Here is a 12,678-nt window from a genome sequence, read left to right as displayed (position 1 = left end):
TGCAAGTCCTAATACTAAGCAAAGTTTAGCAAAGAAGAAAGAAAAAAGATTATTTTGCAAATAATAAAAACATCTCTGCTATAAAGATTGCATCATGTTCTTGCACAAAATGACATGGAACAAAAACTGAATGAAAACCTAAAAGAGAACTTTCAGAACCTGGAAAGGAGAAATTCAGAGGAGTAGAATAACGGCAAAGCGCTCCCACCAGCTCCTCAGTGAGGAATAATTGGAGGTTTACATCCTATAGAATTATGATTATGGTACAATGTTATGCTGATTATTCTCCCATTGCCTTTTCAGGTTCATTCTCCACCCTCTAGACAGCTTTGTGCCAGTGGGGGACCGGCCTCTAGAGACAGCACTGGCTGAGCTCCCCTGCACGCTCCTGGTTGAATTTGGGCAACAGGAAGCCCCAGTAAAACATCGAAGAACAGAGCAATAAAAGGTCAGGTAGATGTTCTCCCTGCTGAATCTGCTGGATCATGGTTTGGCCAATGGCTGCACTCCTCCATCTAGAGAGTCATCGCTCCTCTATGATGCCTCAACTCTTCTTATGTTCCAATAACACATTCCATCTTCCTGTATCTTCAGGCCTAAAGGTAATAGTAGCTGCCTGTTTTTATCTCCCAGTGCTTCAGTATCATTTGTTAGTTCATTTAAACCTGGCTTTAGTCCTTGCATTATATTATTTCTTTGAGCAAGCCACCTATTTCCTGCTGGGGACCTAAGTGATATCAGTGTGTTTAGATTTCCCTTTATAATGTGAGTTTAATAGTTCTCAATGAACCATGTAACATGTCATACAATTTCAAACTTAAGAACACTTTCAGATACTATTGTAGATATTTTCTACTAAGATGATCCCTTTCTATTAAATCAAGATTCTGAGTCCAGAGAGCTCAAAGTCTGGTAAGCAATGGTTCTTGAAGAATGTTTTCACAGCCAGGCTCATTTTAGGCATGAAACACATTTCAACTTACCTCCAACAGCTGCCCACTGATTCTTGCTAAGTTTTAATGATAATTGATATGTTGACCAATATAGGTTTAACTTTATATTTCCTGGTCCATTTATTTTTAAAAAAAATTTTTAATGCTTATTTATTTTTGAGAGAGAGAGAGACAGACAGACAGATAGAATGAGAGTGGGGGAGGGGCAGAGAGAGAGAGGGAGACACAGAATCTGCAGCAGACTCTAGGCTCTGAGCTGTCAGCACAGACCAAACTCATGGACCACAAGATCATGACCTGAGCCAAAGTCGGATGCTTAACTGACTTAGCTACCCAAGCGCCCCTCTCCTGGTCTATTTAAATTTTAATGGTCCTCTTGAAAGTAAAAAATACCTGTAAGTACCAAAACTATGACACTATTGAAGTTTGAAGTGATTCGGTTAGTTTTGTTCTGGGATGGTCTATCCTTTGATTGTCATAAATTATAACCTAAAGTGGCTTTCCCTTTTCTAATAAATCTATCTCATTCTTTTTTTTTGGAAGAACATACTAGTTTAATGCAAAATATTAAATGAATTCAATATTTCTAAGGCTATAAGGAAGCAACAAAAGAAATAAGAAAGAGAATATGCACACATTTAAAAAAAATATCTATTATACTGCCAAAAGTATTTGTTCTGTCTTGAATGAAATAATTAAAATAAAGAACCACAAGAGAGTTGTTAATAAGTCAGGTATAAAACAATACTCAATAATGAACACGTAAGTTATGGTGAGAGTTATTAATTCACATTTCAATAATTTAAATTTATTTATTTATTGTTTTATAAAATAAGATTAGGTGGATGATAAGGCAAATTTTGAAGTATAAACCCACTCAGTCAATTGAGTCAGAAGTACTAGAACACAGACAGAAAATTCGGCTCTTGGAGGACCAAAGAGGTTTTATGTTTATAAAACAGATGTATCATTGTACCCCTGAAGGTTCAATCTTAGGGGTAAGTAGAGGGGGTTTCCCTTATCAGCAATAAGTTGTGTGAGTTTTAAGCAATTTCATGGGTTTGCAGAGCAAGTTGAAAAACTGTGGTCCTTGGAAGATAAATAAATTCCCAACTTAAGAGAGATGTCTATCATCCAAATATGTGTTGCTTGATGGGAACAGTGCAGTTCATCATTATGCCTGTCAAGTAGAGCTTTTAATGGTATCCAAATAAGCAAAAGCATTATGGGAGGAGTAGTTAGCATTCCTTCAGAGTATGCATTCTGAGGTCAACATTCAGAATCAACTGCTGTGATTGTGTCTCACTGACCTTTTCCATCTGTCTGAATAGCAAGAAATCTTTTCCTCAAGGACCATGTTAATTAAATATGATATTTCCCTTGCCACAAAGGTTTTTCTGAAGGACTACTCTTCCTCCATTTTTAATAGGACAACAAAACAAAGATTGTATGACAGTGTCTATTATGTCCAAACATATCCTTTGCAGTCACCAACTTTACCAATATGGTTCTGTTCAAAGGTATATGATGGATAAACACTTATTAGTGTACAAAAGATCCTTACCTTACATTGCATATAATTATGTATTGTTATACTATATATGTTTGAGTATTATTATGTATGTGAGTAAAAATTCTAACTCCTGAAAATACTATTTGTGAAAATGAAATATGCTGTCAGTGATAAATCTGTATATACAGATTCATTAGCATTGACAATGCTGAATCTCAGTGAACTTATCAGCCACTCTTCTTAGGCCATTCATCATAGATTCATAAAATACATGTCATAGTGGGAGAGAATACCAACTCTGAAGGAAGAGGGGTTTCAATCATGTGGCCCCAATAATTACAAGCTGACTAACTTAGATAAGTTATATTATGTTTTGAGCCTTAGTTTTCTAAAATGTAAAATAGAGCTAATAAATATTACTTCTCTAAATAATTAAAAAGAATTAGAAATGATATACATTAAGTTCCATGATGCACATACAGCTCCTAGAGGTGCCCAAGAAGGAGCTAATGGATAAAAATGAGTTGGCTTCCGGCACATACACACACTTGAAAGGAACATGCCAAGTACAAAGAAAAGCTATAAAATGTTGGTAGTTTGCAAGATGTTTGAAAAGTCTGGATTTATTTTAAGTTTTTATGCATATATTTGGCATTAACTCATCTTAATCTAAAGATAAATGTTATATCTGTCTTTTCCTCAGTAAGTACACATTCCATAGCTGAAAGGTGGAAGAAGACAAGCCTACTTATTGCTTCCCAGCAGAAATAACAATACAATCACTTAAATACTAGTGCCTTGTTTACATTGAGCACATACTATGCTAAGCCCTGTGCATGCTCATACCAGTTATCCCTACAAAACCTCAATGAGAAGTATAAATATAATTCCATTTGTGTATGTTCAGATGGACTGCCATTACTTTCATTTTAAGATAAGAAAACAGTAACTCAGAATATTAGGTACTTTGCCTAAAATCACACAGTGAGAATCAGAAATTGAACCCAGGGAATCTGACTTCAGAGTGTATGTTTTTAACCACTATACATATTGCCTCTGTAGTCAATCGTATGAATTCTCTACCATAAATCTTAGAGTAAAGAGATGGAGGTGAGGTGTAACAACAATTAGGCAGTAAGGAAAGTCACAAAGGAAATGGAAGAGATGAGGCAGAGGTAATAAAAATTTGCCTGGTCAGTCCATTAACTGGGAAAGACAAGTTTTGTTTCATTTGATTTTCCTTCTTCTTCCTTTACTGTAAGATTTATATATAAAGTATTCTTTAAAAATTGGAAAACAATCAATATTTTGACCCAATATGTTAAAAATTCAAACTCGAATATAATTATGTTTTGCAAACTGTGATTTGACACAACATACCCATATGAGTATGTGATGTAATGCCTTTTTCTTGAGAACATTCCCTCAGAGACCTCATTCCACATCTGATACATAGACAGATAAGGAGTTTCTATCCTTAAAATATGGTATTCCCTATAAGTATCTCTCAATTTAATGAGACCACAGAATTAAGAGATGTTGGTAATGTAAATATTTACCAAATACCGTATTTTTTGCTTACTGCTTCTTGATCCATGCCAGGCAAGATTTATTTTACTACCAAGTGAAAATGGAAAGTTAGAGCTTCTCTGGGAAATTCAACAATGTTATTTTCATTTCACAGGATAAATCTGAGAAGAGTTTCAAGTATGCTAATTTGGTTTTAGAAATAAATATTTCCCTGGCAAAATACAAAATGCTTCTTTTTTCTATTCTCTTATTTTCACCTTCATTTCCAAGTTTTCCAGAACTGACTAGAAAGCAGGTATCATATTTGAATTCTCATAGAACCTTGCAGTTAAACTATTTGTCTTGCGTAAATGGCATATCAGTTGTGTCAGCTCGTTGTTAGTGAAACTAAATCTTATCTCATGGGCTGATTTTCATGTATAACTCATTGGCAAGTCCTCTTGGAAGATGTCAGAGTAAGTGGTAGGAACCAAGATAATCTCTTCCTTAGATTCCACTACTACATCTATTAAATTATATGAAAAAGAAATAGGAAATTAGCATAAGTTTAAACTATCCTATGTAGGCTATTCTCAATCCATAACATGAAGTCTGGGGGACCTGGAGACAGCCAGGAGTGGATGAGAGAGATGATCTCAGACAAGGAAAAGTTTAGAAATTAAAACATTTTTATGGAAACTGGAAAGTAGTCTATGATCTAACAGCTCTTTCTGAAGCTTCAGCCTTTCCTCAGTTTTTCACCTCAGGCCTTTAACAAAACTTTCTCTTATCTATGAGACAAGACTTAATGAGCATTCCCTCACCCCAGCTGGCTCTCACACTGAAGCCCTATGTAGTTCTGTATTCCTCAACTGACCAGAGAAATGGTCAGAATAGTCACTGGGAGCCACAGCAAAAGCAATGATGATGCTTAGTTAAGTTTTAGAAATAAAGAAATGATCTTAATTTTAAGGGCTTGCTCTCAAGATTCTGAACTCCAAACTCAGTCATTGATGGATGGCGAGTTTCCTAGTACCAAAGATGAGTCCACAAGTTGTTGGGAACTCATATATACAGTGTACAAGATTTCTGGAAATCAATAGCAAATAGCAATACAGTTTCAGGATGATAAGGCAAAAGAAAACAAGGACCAGAATACAAGGAATAAAAGTAATAATAACCCAGGGAAAATCTTTCTTGTGGAAAGCAAAAGGCATCCTGGAACCTACTGCAAAAAATTCAAATAGTAAAATGAAAAAAAATGACTTGAGAAAATACCTAGCATATGGTAAATAAATAAGAAATATAACTAACAATTGAGTAAATCAAAAGTCAGTGGAGAAGACCATGGCAGAGTTGAATGGATTGCTCAACTTGTGTCCCAAGCTTGTTCGAGTGTACCCTGTATGTCACAGAGGCTGAGAAGATAACAGCATTTCCCAGACTCTCCTTCAGCAAGCGCTCCAGGTATGATATAGTTCTAACACAGCAGGTATAGCTGCAAGAAACTTGCATTAAGTACTGAGTTAAGTGGAGAAAGACATTAGATTGTGAGGCATCTATTTTGCTGGTGCACATCTGGGAGATGATTTTACTCTGGATACACCAGTTCTGCGGGCAGCTTCCAGCAGATCCTAATCCCAGATCACCGCTGAGATGTGTAACCCTAGACCCAGTGTCAAGACCAATGGCTCTGGACTCTCTTGCTTCCATATTGAGGCAGATGTTGCCAATCCCCCTTGGGTGGCCAGTTCTGCAGTGCTGTTTGAAATCATTCTTGGAGATCCTGCCTAGATCCAGATCTTTCAACAATTCTGTAAGTACTTATTAAATTTATTTCTGACTAAAATAACTATAATGGCTTCTATTTTTTGCAAATAAACTCTGAACTGATACAGAATGATAGAATCAAGGGCAAATGCAGAAGGTAAGAGAGGAGGGGCAACTACTCAAATAGATGCAGAGACCGGTATTTCAAGACAGGAGAGACAATGCAGAAATATACACTAGATAAATTGTATGAGGTCACCATCTGCTAAGAATAAAGGAGGAAAGGCAGAGCAGATTCAAACTTGAGGATGATGAATGAAGCTCAAAAAGGCTATTATAGAGTACATAGTAGGAAATCGATACAAGAGAAATAAGAACTATGTGAAGAATTTGTAAGGAAAAAAAGTTACATGATTATCAACATGCACAGTTATTTTAGACAAATGTTCTAAAAGGACAATAGTTGATTCCTAAAAGGAAATGAGGCTTTTCTCCATTAAAGCATTAATAAGTGCATAAAGAATTGAAAAAGTGATTCAATTGAAAAAGGGATTCAATTTACAAAATGTCCATCTAAATAGTGAAAATAAATCTTAAGCTGTATATTCAAATCAGGTCATGGGTGCAAATGCAAACAGACTCTAGGATTTTTTTGTTATTCTATACTCAGCTCCTCAACTCAAGCACAATAGCCTGTTCTCATGGCAAGTTTTCGTTTGAAGACTATGAATTTTACTGCTGTGATCACTAATATATGTACAGATACTGGGCAAAATTTTTCCTTTCGGATAATTGTCTTTATCCTTAGGGACCAAGTCACCATAAAAGTAAAAAGCATTCCTGGTAGCAACCTTGGAAAGATTCCCAGAGTAAATAACTGTCTTTGACAGGAATGAGGGCCCTAATCCATGGGGCTGCATACTTAAGAATCTGCATACCAATGTGATTTCACAGGCAGAAATGATGCTGCAATAGCACTGCTCTGAGCTGTTATTAAGCAGCCACCATGATGCTAAAAAATCAACAAGTACAAATATGGAATGGTATTCTCTGCTCGTCTTTCCTTCCTAAGAATATAAACATCCTAGGTCTTCGAGAAAAACACTGATGGACCAGAGCCTATGTGGACATGTCCCTGTGTGCTTTTTTGTGGGATGAAATGTGATAGATTGCATAAAGACTTCTTACCTATAGCACATTCTTTCCATATATATTGTATAAAAAATAATATGAGAATATTTTTTAAAAGGGGTGCCTGGGGGCACCTGGGTGGCTCAGTCATTTAAGCGTCCAACTTCAGCTCAGGTCATGATCTCACAGTTCATGGGTTCGAGCCCCGCGTGTCAGATGGTTCTGTGCTGACACCTCAGAGCCTGGAGCCTGTTTCGGATTCTGTCTCTCTCTCTCTCTCTCTCTCTCTCTGCTTCTACCCCACTCATGCTCTGTCTCTGTCTCAAAAATAAATAAAGCAAACAGAAAACAACAACAACAAAAAAATTAAAAGGGATGCCTGGATGGTTCAGTCGGTTGAGCGTCCAACTCTTGATATTGGCTCAGATTGTGATCTCATGGTCGTGAAATCGAGTTCTGAGTCAGGCTCTGCACTGAGCGTGGATCCTGCTTGGAATTCATACTCTCCCTCTCTCTCTCTCTCTCTCTGCCCCTCCACTGCTTGAGGGTGCTCTCTCTCTCTCTCAAAATAAATAAATAAATTTTTTTAAAAAGAATATTTTTAAAATATTTCTTAAAGAACTCATTAAAAAGCACATGTAAAACCTAGAAGACTAGATAAATAAGTAACTAGTAAAATCAGAATTACTTGGAAAAGAGAGTAGAACTAGAATTCACTATTTTGGTTTTTCAAATATCTGTTTATTAACTGTAAACATAACCATTAACAAAATAATAATTTTCTAAATAATTTTAAAGCAGGTTTCATACCTTAATGCAGGGCTTGAGCTCACAACCCTGAAACTGAGTTACATGTTCTACTGACAGAGCCAGCCAGGCGGCCCTAACAAAATAATTATTATCCTACAATACCTCACCTAATAAGAACGCAGTTACTCATCTAAGGAACCTCTAAGTAAAATTAACATCTTTTGAGGTCAAAATACAGGAATAAATAAACTCACTAAGACATCTCGGCATCATTCTACATGTCGGGGCCCTTTCTCATTATATTTGCTCAATTTTATATAATTCTAATATGCTTTTTTACTCGGTTTACAGAAAATTAGAAATGGAGAGACAAACACGCATCCTTTATAAAGGAAGATGTTATAGTTAATACAATGCCAAAGCAAGAAGATAAAGGCCAAAATAAAAACATGTGAAAAACTTAAAAAAAAAAAAGACTTGGAATACTGGATCATTTAATGAAGTGTAAAAAACTCTCACATGTTCAATGGGACTTGATGCCTCTATTGCATTTGAGTAAACGAATGGACATTAATAATAAAGATCTCAAGTCATTTAAAATGCTTAAATCATCTTTCCTAGATTGATTAGATGCAGAAAAGCATGTGGTATCTTTTAGAGAGTATCATCTAAATACCTAAACAAAAGTTTTATATAACTGGATCTGAGGCATTGACACATTAGATACTGAATTAGAGTTTATAATTTGAGGTCCTAAATATTTTCTTGTATTGGTGTTTTTCCTGAAATGGTTTAGTTTTAGACACTGAAATTGTATCTATCTGGAATGTCCTGTTTTCTCACAGCTCTACAGTCATCTGCAGTTTTACTATATTTAACTAAATTAAAGCATTTTTTTCTTCCAGGTTTCCCTTACATAAAACTATGGATAAAGAGGTAGACATAACTTGAGAAAATGTCCTCTACACGACCAGAGTACAGGTTTTTTTTAAAAGTTTTATTTATTTCTGAGAGAGAGAGAGAAACAGCAAGGACGTGGGGTCGGTGGGGGTGGGGGGTGTCAGAGAGAGAGGGAGACACAGAATCTGAAGCAGGCTTCGGCTCTGAGCTGGCTGTCAGCACAGAGCGTGACCCAGGGCTTGAACCCACTATCCGTGAGATCATGACCTGAGCCGAAGTCAGACGCTCAACCGAGACACCCAGGCGCCCCAGTACAGATTTTTAAAACATGTATTAAGTTCTATTATTTTGCTCTAGTAGGAAACTGGGAGATGGTACCTTAGTTAAGCAAGTAAACCATGTGACAAGGCATTTAGAGTCTCAGGGAATCATTTTCCTTATAGGAGAACAAAGGCATCCCCTCCAGATAGTTAATGCTACGTCTTATTGAACTGTAATATACACATATGCATATAATACACATACATGTGAATATGTATGTGTATATATAAGATACATATAAGATACATTGTGGTGCTTCTATTTTGGAAAGAATCATATAAAAATTTTGAGGAGGTTTTAAAGCATTTTTTTTTTTGAGAGACAGAGAGAGTGCAAGGGGGAGGGGGCGGGGCAGGGGGGAAGGAGGGAGGGCCTGGGGAAAGCACAACACAAGGCTGGATCTCATACCGTGAGATCATGCCTGAGCCAAAATCAAGAATCTGACATTTAACCGACTAAGCCACCCAGGTATACTAAGGAGGTTTAAACTAAATAACTGTCAACAGTACAAATTTATAGGGTCACCTGGGTGGCTCAGTTGGTTAAGCATTCGACTTCGGCTCAGATCATCATCAAACGGTTCGTGGGTTTGAGCCCCCCTGTCCGGCTCTGTGCTGACAGCTCAGAGCCTGGAGCTTGTTTCAGATTCTGTGTCTCCCTCTCTCTCTGACCCTCCCCTGCTCACGCTCTCTCTGTCTCTCTTTCAGAAATAAATAAAACATTTTTTAAAAAGTACACATTTATAAATATTTTGCACAGTTTTATTCCAAGAAAGTTAAGTTATTGCATTAAATATTTACTTTAATAGGAAACGGGGGTAAAAGCCAATGCCAACATTGTCTTCATTTAACTGGAGTACTTGCCACGTCCCCAGCCACAGGACGCACTGAGCGATCTGGCTGCCCAAAGGAGCAAACTAGCCACAGGAAGTTAATCAAGGGCTGTGACCTTTCAAGGAAGGGCGGGGTTAAATGATCACCTCCAAAGCTTTAGTTAACTGGAATTTCATCTAGACCATCATCAATGTTTAAGTGTGTGTGACCTAGAGCAACAATTTTCAAACATTTTGGTCTTAGGACCCATTTATAATCTTAAGAATGACTGTGAACTTTAAAAATATTTTGTTCTTGGGGGTTCTATCAATTGATATTTACCATGTTAGAAATAAAAAGTGAAACATTTAAAATTTTGTTCATTAATGAATTGTAAAACACAGTAACTGGTATGTTAACATAAACAATATGTTTTTATGAAAAATAACCATGTTTTTTAAAACTAAGATAATTTAGTATGAATAGTTTTCTATTTCTGTAAATCTCTTTAATGTCTGAGCTTAATAGAAGACAGCTGGATTCTCATATGTGCTTCTGCGCTAATTCTATTGTGTTACAGTGTGTTAATTGGGGTGTATGAAGATCTAGCCTCAATATCTAGTTGGAAAAGGCAAGAGTATTTTAACAGCTTTTCAGATAATTTTGGGTATTTTTCTTTGATACTACATCAAACTCAACAAGTGGTAGTTTCTAAAGTTGGAGTGTGATATTTAAAATCATAATAATGAGGGGCACCTGGGTGGTTCAGTTGGTTCAGCTCAGGGCATTATCTCACGGTTTGTGAGTTCGAGCCCGCATCTGGTTCTGCACTGACAGCTTGGAGCCTGGAGCCTGCAGCCTGGAGCCTGTTTTGGATTCTGTGTCTCCCTCTCTCTCTGCCCCTCCCAACTCATGCTCGCTCGCTCTCTCTCTCTCCCTCTCTCTCTATAAAAAAATGAATAAACAGTTTTTAAAAATCCTAACAATGAACTTTTCAAACTTGGTTACATTAAAATCCATTGGTCTGTTTTGCATTTTTAAAAATTTTTTAATGTTTTATTTATTTCTAGGAGAGAGAGAGAGAGACAGCGTGAGCAGGGGAGGGTCAGAGAGAGAAGGAGTCACAGACTCTGAAACAGGCTCCAGGCTCTGGGCTGGCAGTCAGCACAGAGCCCGATGTGGGGCTCAAAACCACGACCGCGAGATCATGACCTAAGCGAAAGTCGGAAGCTTAACCGACTAAGCCACCCAGGCGCCCCTGTTTTGCATTTTGAATGGACCTTTTACACATGTATAATTCTGTTACACCATGCATAGTTATTTGGAAAATACTGATTCACCGAGTTATGCAGATGTTCCAAATGTTGACACATTTCATTATACAAATAAACAAAATCACACTCCTTAATATCACTGATGAACTCATCAGAGAAATCTATCAAATTCACAGTGGCAGATGAAACTTAATTTTCAAATATTGGCAGTGTTTTTCTTGAAGTGACAGGTTCATTTAGCTCATTTTCAAGAAACTGTCTGCTGAATACAATATGATTAACCACTGTGTGTTTGTCAGTCATTCTTTAAAGTAAAAATGGAGTTCCATGGGGGAAAAAATGGTCCATAGAGCTTGCAATTGAAATGACTGTACAGCCCTTCATGAGGACAAAAACTGTCCTTCAGGATTCAAGGTGCTTTATGTGCATTTTCATTTTGCCCCACTGAATATTAAAAAGATTTAATAAAATATGAGCTTTTACTGCCTTGTCAAGAACATCCTTATATGAAACCAAAAACTTGTCTCTTAAATGGATGGTGACAGTGAGGAATACAATGACTTCTACTACAGGTAGGGGTCACTGTCTCAAATGCTAAGGTGCAAGTGGCTTCATTCACCTTTGCCTTTATATCATCGCTGCAAATGTCTACAGAGAAAATGACAAGCAACAACTTGGTATTATTACGAAAATTGTTTTGTGAACTCATGGATCCCCTGAAAGCATCTCAGAGACCCCTAGAGGTGTGTAGACCACACTTTGAGAACCACTGATCTAAAGAGACAGACATATGTGATAAGCATCATTGGCATCCCTGGTATCTGAGTTGGAGAGGAGAAAATTCCATCAAAAGCAAAGCAAGGGCAAACAGCCCAGGGAGGAAAAAGTAGACAGAAACTGGGAAGGGAGACCTTTTGAAAACCTGAAACACACCTGAAACCAACTGTGATTTCACACTGAAGTCAGCTCTGCTGACCTGGGGGAAATGAAGAAGCTCACTGTTTAGCCCAGTTCTGGAGATCCAAAGTCTACTGTCTTTGGAGAGAAGAGACAAAGAAGAGAAAATCTTTTTTTCTTTTTTAATGTTTATTTGTTTTTGAGAGACAGAGCACGAGGGGGAAGGCAGGGGCAGAGAGAGAGGGAGACACAGAATCCGAAGCAGGCTCCAGGCTCTGAGCTGTCAGCACAGAACCCGATGCGGGGCTCAAACNTTAGCCCCCATCCGGTTCTCGAATTACTGGCTAGTTGAAATTCATTTAGAACTGTGATTGCAATACAAAGAGCTTAGTATTGTTTACAACCCAAAGTATATCTTGCACACATAGTCAGTTGAATAAATGACAATATGAGACAATTGAATTTTACTCAAAAGTCTGTCTCATTTCCCTCAATACCAGGGCCACTAGTCACCCCGAAACCTACTATGTACTTTGTAATTTATTCTCTCTTTACAGTCTCTTCTAGGTTTGAGATTACAGCACAGGTATCATGGGATAAATGGGGAATTCCCAGTGTATCTGTGGAAATGAATTGGTCTATTGAATACCGCACATCAGAAATAACTGAGTTCTCCCCAGCAAAGGCAATGGCCACACCATTACTCAAGAAGCAATTCTGCAGCTGTTCCTGCCAATCACTCCATTTCACCATCATCCCTCTGGCCCAATAAGAGGCAAAGTCACAAGGCAATCAGTAAAACATAAAACTTTTCTAAGTATGGGCTTGGTTGCAATTTATGGAGATAG

The 12,678-nt window shown here is 37.4% G+C and overlaps 1 protein-coding gene across 2 annotated transcripts in view; it reads right to left on the bottom strand.

The window, feature by feature from the left end:
- SYNPO2 (synaptopodin 2) overlaps positions 1-12,678 on the bottom strand; it is a 175,368-nt gene that overhangs the window by 35,415 nt on the left and 127,275 nt on the right. The window lies entirely within an intron of this gene.

The sequence above is a fragment of the Crocuta crocuta genome, unplaced genomic scaffold (genome assembly GCF_008692635.1).
Source record: "Crocuta crocuta isolate KB4526 unplaced genomic scaffold, BGI_CrCroc_1.0 scaffold451, whole genome shotgun sequence".
In the NCBI taxonomy this organism is placed as follows: domain Eukaryota; kingdom Metazoa; phylum Chordata; class Mammalia; order Carnivora; family Hyaenidae; genus Crocuta; species Crocuta crocuta.
This window is presented reverse-complemented; position numbering and strand designations above follow the sequence as displayed.